This window comes from Neofelis nebulosa, chromosome 13 (genome assembly GCF_028018385.1).
Source record: "Neofelis nebulosa isolate mNeoNeb1 chromosome 13, mNeoNeb1.pri, whole genome shotgun sequence".
Lineage (NCBI taxonomy): Eukaryota > Metazoa > Chordata > Mammalia > Carnivora > Felidae > Neofelis > Neofelis nebulosa.
Window position 1 is genome coordinate 31,471,574 of NC_080794.1, and position 8,891 is coordinate 31,480,464.

Consider the following 8,891-nt stretch of genomic DNA (forward strand, 5'->3'; position numbering starts at 1 on the left):
ACAATTCATACAACTGTACAATTGTTTGTCTCCGCTACAAACGTCATACTGAGGTGGGGAGTAGAAGTGTTTTATACATACTTCCCACTTTCTCACTTAAGGCGAATATCTACTAGAATTAATAATTTTCTAGGACATTCTTAGGTGAAATAAATATTGTTTCCATGTGTGTGCAGCAGGGGAAAAGATTACTTTTTGTACGTTTTGGCACCACTGTCTTGATTCGTGTTAAGACATTGGCTATTTTATACGCACTTTTGCTTTTGTACTATCAATACAAAGGTCTGCATTTTCAAATATTATCTCCCTATTGTTAAGAAAATGATTTTCCTGCATCAGCTGAAAAGATCTCAGTGAAATTTGAGGGCTAAAAGTCACACTGTGATAACCATTGCTCTAAAAATATCAACTCAAAGCTGATGGTATTCTAAGGAATTGACAGGAAAGTTACCATTGACTAAAGAAATTTTTGAAGTGAAAGAATACAGTATATTAATATAATGACAGATAATATGAATCTATCTTAGTAATTGATTTATTATGATATATATATATGTATAATAATTTTAATATTATTTGTCAAGAAATACTAAAAACCTGTGAGTGAATCACTACTGAACTTAGAGATCCAGAGAATTTTATCAATCACTCATAGGTTTTTGTTCAGTACATAGTGGCTTTAATAAACTCATAGCCAGTTTGACAGTAAGCTATGATATTATATCACTTTGGCCAAAAGGATAGGAGAAATTCTAAAATTTCTAAAAATGTTTAGAGCAATTTCATAGGTTTTATATAAGCATAACTAAGCAGGAGTATCTATTACAATGTAGGGATTTTGGGAAATATATGTATTTTTTGTCTATTGTATATAATGTTGAAAAGGGAACATCCATAGCACTGAATATAGTATAAACTAGACACACTATTGTCCTGGTGCTTAATATTTATGGATGAGTATAATGAACTATTTCAGAAAGTGTTTAAATTTTAGGTATCAGGCTTGTTGGCTATAAGAAGAAAATAGTAATTTACTAAATATGTAAACAGTATTTTAATGACATAAAAGCAACACAAGTAATCGAAAATAATGGGCATCATTATCGAAAATAATGGGCATCAAAGGCAGCAATTGACATCAGTGCTGTCAATAGCTATATTATATTATAAAATAAAAATAAAAATCACAACTTGGAAATATAAGACCACATCTTCTCAGAAATCAGAAATACTGAGAATAAACTTTCTTCAAAAGGCTCAGATGTTAGCCAGCCTAGATTTTAAACTTGACTAACGTCTTTTTAAACACGGAAACTTCTTTCTCAATCTATTTGCAACAAACTTCATCTAAAAGTAAATGGTGCCAATTCCTCTGTTGTGACATATATTGTTTTTACTGTATTATTCTTCTATACTTCCATGTATTTTAATCTTGTATAATAATATTTTACTTTTATTAAAAAATGATAAAACTCCAAGCAAGTACACCAAGATTTTAAAAAGTTGTTTATCCTGAACAACAGGAATTCAAAAAATGATAAGGTTCTTTAACTTTTCTGTATTTTTTTACATTTTAATAATTAAAATTAAATTTATTAAAGTCATTAATCATATTGTTATTAAAAATAAAAAATTATTTCATGCATGTGATAAGCCTAGGCACACTATAAACTTTTATACTTATTAAATACTCATAACAAGTCTATTCAACTGAATATATTATTACCCTTTTCAACAGTTAGCAAACTGAGCTTGAGAGATTAATATCTCCTCTAAAATTGTGTTACACATAAAATTAGAACATAGATATGCTTTATTTTCTCTATGAGATTTGCACTTCATCTGTTCCATTGAGTAAAGGGACCAATTAATTCATTCAAAACTGCAAATCCAGTTGTCTGCTCTGTACAGAGCCTTAGGGTTATAAAACTGTTTCTACTTGTAGCCTGTTTCCAGTAAATAGAATTTCCTTTCTCTTTTATACATGCTTAACAAGAAGAAGAAAAAAAGGGTTTGGGGAAGAATATTGAGGAAGTATTTAAATATTAGCATTGGCTGAAGTAAGTGAAAAGATCATAGGAAACATCTAGGTGTGTTTTCACTTATAATTCCTAGAAAAATCAGCCCTGGTGGTTTCTGTGTAGAAGTTAAATACCGTTTCATCTCATCTGGCATGTGTGAATGATTATGGTTAAGGAATAAGAAATTATTTTAGCTAAGGGTGCCTGAGTGGCTCAGTCAGTTAAACGACTCACTCTTGATTTCAGCTCAGGTTGTAGTCTCGTGTTAGTGAGATCGAGCCCTGGGTTGGGACTCCATGCTAACAACTTAGAACCTGCTTGGGGTTCTCTCTATCCCCCTCTCTCTGCCCCTCTGTTGCTCTTTCTCTTTCTCTGAAAAATAAATTAATAAACATTTTTTAAAAAGAAATCATTTTAGCTCAAGTCTTACTTTCTACAATGGATCTTACACCCTATGAGATCAAGCTTTTCTGCAAAAGAATCTTCTTTTTAACTTTCCTTTGGTATTCTTTTTCTACTCTTCTGCTTTCTGAACTCCTTTTCTTCCTCTGAATGGGTTTAGTCACTGTGATCTTTTGCTCCTAATAAAGGGAAGGACTGTAAGGGGAATCATAATGTTCAGAGCTTTTAAACAGAATCAAGTTTGCACCATTTTGGTTTCAGTGAGAGTTAAGCCTGAATAGGTTTCCAGTCTGTGATCCATAGTCTGTTGAGAAAAGGACATAATGTGGGAATGGTGATTAATTTCTCATAAAACATTCTCAAGTCAAGGTTTTCTTTTTTCTTTTTTTTTTTTTTAATTTTTTTTTTCAACGTTTTTTTTTTTATTTATTTTTGGGACAGAGAGAGACAGAGCATGAATGGGGGAGGGGCAGAGAGAGAGGGAGACACAGAATCGGAAACAGGCTCCAAGCCATCAGCCCAGAGCCTGACGCGGGGCTCGAACTCACGGACCGCGAGATCGTGACCTGGCTGAAGTCGGACGCTTAACCGACTGCGCCACCCAGGCGCCCCAAGTCAAGGTTTTCTTTATGGTATAAGGGAACCAAAAAAGATATAACGGCATTTTCATTTTCTTTATATGTTGTCACATTTCGCTCCCACTTCTCATCAACAGAGTTCATGGTCTTCTCATCTAGAAAAAAAAAAAAAATCCTGGGGCGCCTGGTTCTCTCAGTCAGACAAGCGACCGACCCTTGAGTTTGGTTCAGCTCAGATCTCACAGCTTTGTAATATCAAGCCCTGCTTGGGGATTGTGCTGACAATGTGGAGCCTGCTTGGGATTCTCTCTTTCCCACTCTTTGCTCCTACCCTCATTCATGCTCTCTCTCTCTATCAAAAGAAACATGTAAAAAATCCTTTTATTTAGGGGTGACCTGGGTGGTTCAGTCAGTAAAACATCTGACTGCTGCTCAGTTCATGATCTCCCGGCTTGTGGGTTTGGGCCCCACATAGAGATCTGTGCTGACAACATGGAGCCTGGAGCAGGCTTCGGATTCTGTGCCTCCGTCTCTGTCTCTGCCCCTCCCCCACTCACACTCTGTCTCTCCTTCAAAAAAAAAAAATACACATTAAAAATTTTTTTTAATTTTTTTATTTAACTTGTTCAAGGTAACAATATGTTTTTAATCTGCATTTGAAGTGTCCCACATCATCTTTTAAAAAATTCTTCCAGTTTAATAAAATATAATGGATGTATTGTGTAAGTTTAAGGTATACAATGTTTTTATTGATTTGATGCACTTACATATTAAAAAACGATTACCATTGTAGTGTTAGCTAACATTTCCATCACTTCACATAATTACTATTTCCTTTTTGTGGTGAGAACATTTAAGATCTACTCCCTTAGCAACTTCCAAGTACATAATTCGGTATGGTTAATATAATCACCATGTTGCACATTAGACCCCAAAACCGTATTCATCTTTTATGAAATTTGATTCCAGTATAGTTAACATAGAGTGTTTGTTATATTAGTTTCAGGTTTACAATACATTGACTCAACAATTCTACATGTTACTTAGTGCTCATCAAGATAAGTGTACTCTTAATTCCTTCCTCTTATTTTCCCCATCTCCCCACCCATCTCCCTTCTGGTAATTCTCTACGGTTTATTCTCTATAATTAAGAGAGTGTTTTTGGCTTGTTTCTTTTTGTTGTTGTCGTTCATTTGTTTTGTTTCTTAAATTCCACATATGAGTTTAGTATATGGTATTTATTATATGGTATTATATGATATTTATCTTTTTCTGACTTATTTCACTTAGCATTATATCTCTAGATCCATTCATATTTTTGCAAACAGCAAAATTTCTTTCTTTTTTATGGCCGAATAATATTCCATAAGATTATATATATATTTATATATATATAAATATGTATATATATATATAAATATATATATAGTGTTTTTCCATTCATCTATCCATATTTTCACTATTGAAAATGCTGCAATAAACATAAGGGGGATGCATCCTTTTGAATTAGTGTTTTCATATTCTTTGGACAAATAATAGTATGATTACTGGATCATATGGTAGTTCTATTTTTAATCTTTTGAGGAACCTCCATAGTGTTTTTCACAGTGGCTGCACCAGTTTGCATCCCTATCAACAATGTCAGCCAACGTCTTTTAAAATTCTCTTTAGGTGCAGCTGTTTGGCTTAGTCGGTCACATGTCCGACTTTGGTTCAGGTCATGATCTCGCATTTTAAGAGTTGGAGTCCTGCACTGGGCTCTGTGCTGACAGGTCAGAGCCTGGAGCCTGCATCGGGTTCTGCGTGGGTCTCTCTCTGCCCCTCCCCAACCTGTGCTATCTCTGTCCCTCTCTCTCTCTTTCTCAAAAATAAGTAAACCTTAATTTTTTTTATAATTCTCTTTAAAAAAATTTTTAACTCTATAGACTTCTAGTAGATTTTTTTAGAATTTTCTTTTTCATCCGAAGTTAGTAAAAGGAATGGAAGGGGAAAATATTAAAGAAAAAGAGGGTAGAAAAAGGAAAGGATACAGTAAGGAAAGTAAAGAGAAGAAAGAAGACAGAAGACAGACCGCTAACTTTTACTCTTCATTGAACATAAGACCAGATATATGTGTTAAGTCATTTCATGTTCATATTTATAATTGTTGGAAGAATTTCTACTTTGTGATATGTTTACATAAGTGTTTATATTAAATCTTGTTTTATATTTTGAAAAAAAATCAGGTTTCTCAGCATATAGCTTTCATTATTTTCAGTTCATTATTTCATTAAAATACATGATTTGGTTATGCATACTATATATTAAATTAAATTATTCCAAGAGGCTATTTATCCATTTTTTATTTTCAAAATACAATTGCCTTATTACAATTTGACATCATTTTATGCTACTTCATTTTCAATGGCTCTGTTATTAGATCTTCTTACTCCTTAATGATTAATATTTTAAATAATTATAATTATGCATTATCTTCATTCTTTCATTTTCTTCTTCAAATGTTTGCTTGATGTTTATGTTGCTGTTTTAGAAATAAACTGAAAATTAGGTTTTGCCTGATATATAAAATCTTTGAGCGCTGCCTGGGAGGCTCAGCCAGTTAAGCATCTAACTCTTGATTTTGGCTCAGATCATGATCTTCCAGTTCGTGAGATAAAGTCCCATGTTGGGCTCTGTTCGAAAAGCGCAGAGCCTGCCTGGGACTCTCTCTTGTCCTTTCCTTTTGCCCCTTTCCCACTTGTTCTCTCTCTTTCAAAATAAATAAATAAACTTTAAGAAAAATAAAATAAAATATTTGAGGTTATGTTTTTTTTTTTTTAATTTCCATTGAAATTGGCTGTACTATCTAGATCAGTGTTTCTCAAACTTTTATATGGGAATCATATTGAATGCAGGTATGATTTCCCTGTTTGGATTGACTAAGTTTCTGCATGTCTAATAAGCTTCATGGTGATGGTGATTCTACTATCCTGTGGACTGCATTTTGTGTACCAAAGACTCAGACAAAAACGTGCTGTATTTGAATCTCATATAAAAGCAATCTCTTATTGTGTTTTATTCATTGTATTTTTTCTTTAGTCAATTGATTTTTAAGACAGTGATTTTTGGTGTGTGTATGTGTGTGTGTGTGTGTGTTCTTTTTTTTTTTTTTTCATTTTTTTTTTGTTTTGGTTTTTAATATGGAACACTTCACGAATTTGCATGTCAGCCTTGCACAGGGGTCGTGGTAATCTCTGTATCATTCAAATTTTCGTATATGTACTGCTGAAGTGAGCACAAAACAGTGTTTTTCAATATTTAACTGATATTGGATTTGATTTGTCTGATTATTCTTTTGATTAGCAATTTCTCTCTTTTTAATTTTTTTTAACGTTTATTTATTTTTCAGACAGAGGGAGACAGAGCATGAATGGAGGGGAGGGTCAGAGAGAGAGGGAGACACAGAATCAGAAGCAGGCTCCAGGTTCTGAGCTGTCAGCACAGAGCCCGACGGGGGCTCGAACTCACGGACCGCGAGATCACGACCTGAGCCGAAGTCAGACGCTTAACCGACTGAGCCACCCAGGTGCCCCTCTTTTTAATTTTTTTAAATTCTCATAACATATGTCTCAAATAAGCATGCAGCAAAAAATTACTCATTATCTAAAATTAAAATTTAACTTGTAACCTGAGTTTTATCTAACAAACATACTTTAAGTTCTTTTTTAGAAATTATTAACGTTTATTCATTTTTGAGAGACAGAGCATGACCTGTGGGAGCTGGGGGAGTGGTGGCAGGGCACAGAGAGAAGGGGAGACATAGGATCCAAAGCAGGCTCCGGGCTCTGAGCTGTCAGTACACAGCCTGATGTGGGGCTCCAACTCACAAACCGTGAGAGCACGACCTGAGCTGAAGTCGGATGCCCAACTGACTTTTTTGTTCTCTTCTCCCCCACTTTTGCCATGATATAGTGTGTTCTTTATGTTTTAATGGCTTTAATCAGAAGTTCTATTTCATTTATTATTAAGCTGATAATATTCCTTTTCCTTATGTTTGAGTATGACATTTACTTGTCTAATGATCCATGATAACGCATTCAGAGATTTTTGAAGCTATATTGGCCAGTATACAGCATATCATTATTTTAAGTGTGCATAGGCTTTTTTACTTTTAATGGTGGAATTTGGATAATTTATGACTTTAGCTATATTGGCTAAAGTTTATGTCATCTTATTTTATTTTTTCTTAGCATTACTGCTTTGCCCTGACCTTATTAGGGTATTACTAACGTAAACAGCATATTTGATTTCCTTTTATCTTTTAAGTCAATTGGCAAGGTACAAGCTTACTTAAAAGTTATAATGAACTGTAGTATTTTGCTATGTTTTCCTATTCTCAGGTAATCAGAAATAACTTTGGATTTTACTATATTCAAAACAAGCAAGTAGTTGTATCCTTTTTTGGGATGTGGGGGCTTCAATGTGTCCCTCCTTTACCTACATTTGCCCATCTCTATCAATTTAACCCCAAATTCAGAAACTCTTTTTCTGTGGTCTTTGTTCTCTTTAAATTCTGTGTCTTCTAGCATTCAATAATTAGTTAGATATGTAAAATATAACCTACCTTTGTTAATATTTGTCACAATATTACAAAAGATCACATCTCAAAACTAAACAGCAATATATACTTTAAAATAATTCATCCAAATAACAGAAAACAGTATCCAGAAATTGTTTAATGAAAACCTTGTATATACTCAAATACTTTAGAAGTCGTGAATGGCTTTTTAATTTTTGTTTACAGAGGTAACTTCTGATTGTTCACAACTTTCTTCTCTGACAGACCTTAAAAGTGCTGTTGCATTGCGTTTTCATTTTGTTACAGTAAGAACTTGAAGCTACTCTGATTTGTGCATTGTATTATGTTTATTTTTACCTACTTACACTTACAAAATCATATTTCAATATATTACCAAAAAGTCAAAGGATATATCACATACAGACACTGATTTTCCATTGATCATTTTAATTGGAGCTCAAAGAGTTAAAGTTCTAAATTCAGAACTCATTCCACCAGGTGAAAATTTATTCCACATTATATTTTCAGATGAGTTCCATGAATCTTCTTCTATGTTCTTCCTCAATACATTTAATTGTTCCCATAATAAAGTTCTAGGTTTACCTTATATCAAATATGTATTGTGGTAGTACCTTTATACCTATATAACACCTTGATTGAATTTTCTCTTTTGTCATTTCTGCATTTTACTGCTTCCAACATTACCCTATTAATACATTATTCCATTAATGTATTATGTTTCGGTTTGAAATATGCATCTGTGTGTTCAAATCTACACAACTATTTTTCTCTAATACTCATGGAGCAAGGATTAATATTAGATATTCTTCTTGTTCTATTTTGAGGAAATGTATTTAAGAGATAAATTTATTTCCAAAGACTTACATTCAGAACAAAAATTCATTTGAGCTATACAGCATTTGCATTAGTGTTTATTTTAAACCATCTTCTATAGGGGCACCCAGGTGTCTCAGTCAGTTAAGCATCTGACTCTTGGTTTTGGTTCAGGTCATGACCTCACAGTTCTTGGGTTTGAAACCCAGATCAGGCACTGTGCTGACAGTGCAGAGCCTGCTTGAGATTCTCTCTTTCTCTCTTTCTCTCCTTCTCAAAATAAATAAATTGATTTAAAAAATAAAATGCTTTCTTTAATAAAATGTTTTTAGTTTTAATAAGTTGTCTGTACTGACAGCTGAAAAATTCCTTCATTTAGATGATTATATTTGTATGTTTGTGGAAGAAAAAGAAAAGGGTTGAGGCAAATATTGTTTAACATGCTCCAATGTTGAATGTTTCTTATATACTTCATATTAAACAAAAGTGCTACTGCAT

The 8,891-nt window shown here is 33.3% G+C and overlaps 1 non-coding gene across 1 annotated transcript; it reads right to left on the minus strand.

Moving 5' to 3' along the window:
- Window positions 1–6,174: 6,174 nt before the first annotated feature.
- LOC131493737 (U6 spliceosomal RNA) lies at window positions 6,175–6,278 on the minus strand. Its single transcript, XR_009252830.1, has one exon. It is a non-coding gene; the product is annotated as a U6 spliceosomal RNA (small nuclear RNA).
- Between the last annotated feature and the right edge of the window lie 2,613 nt (window positions 6,279–8,891).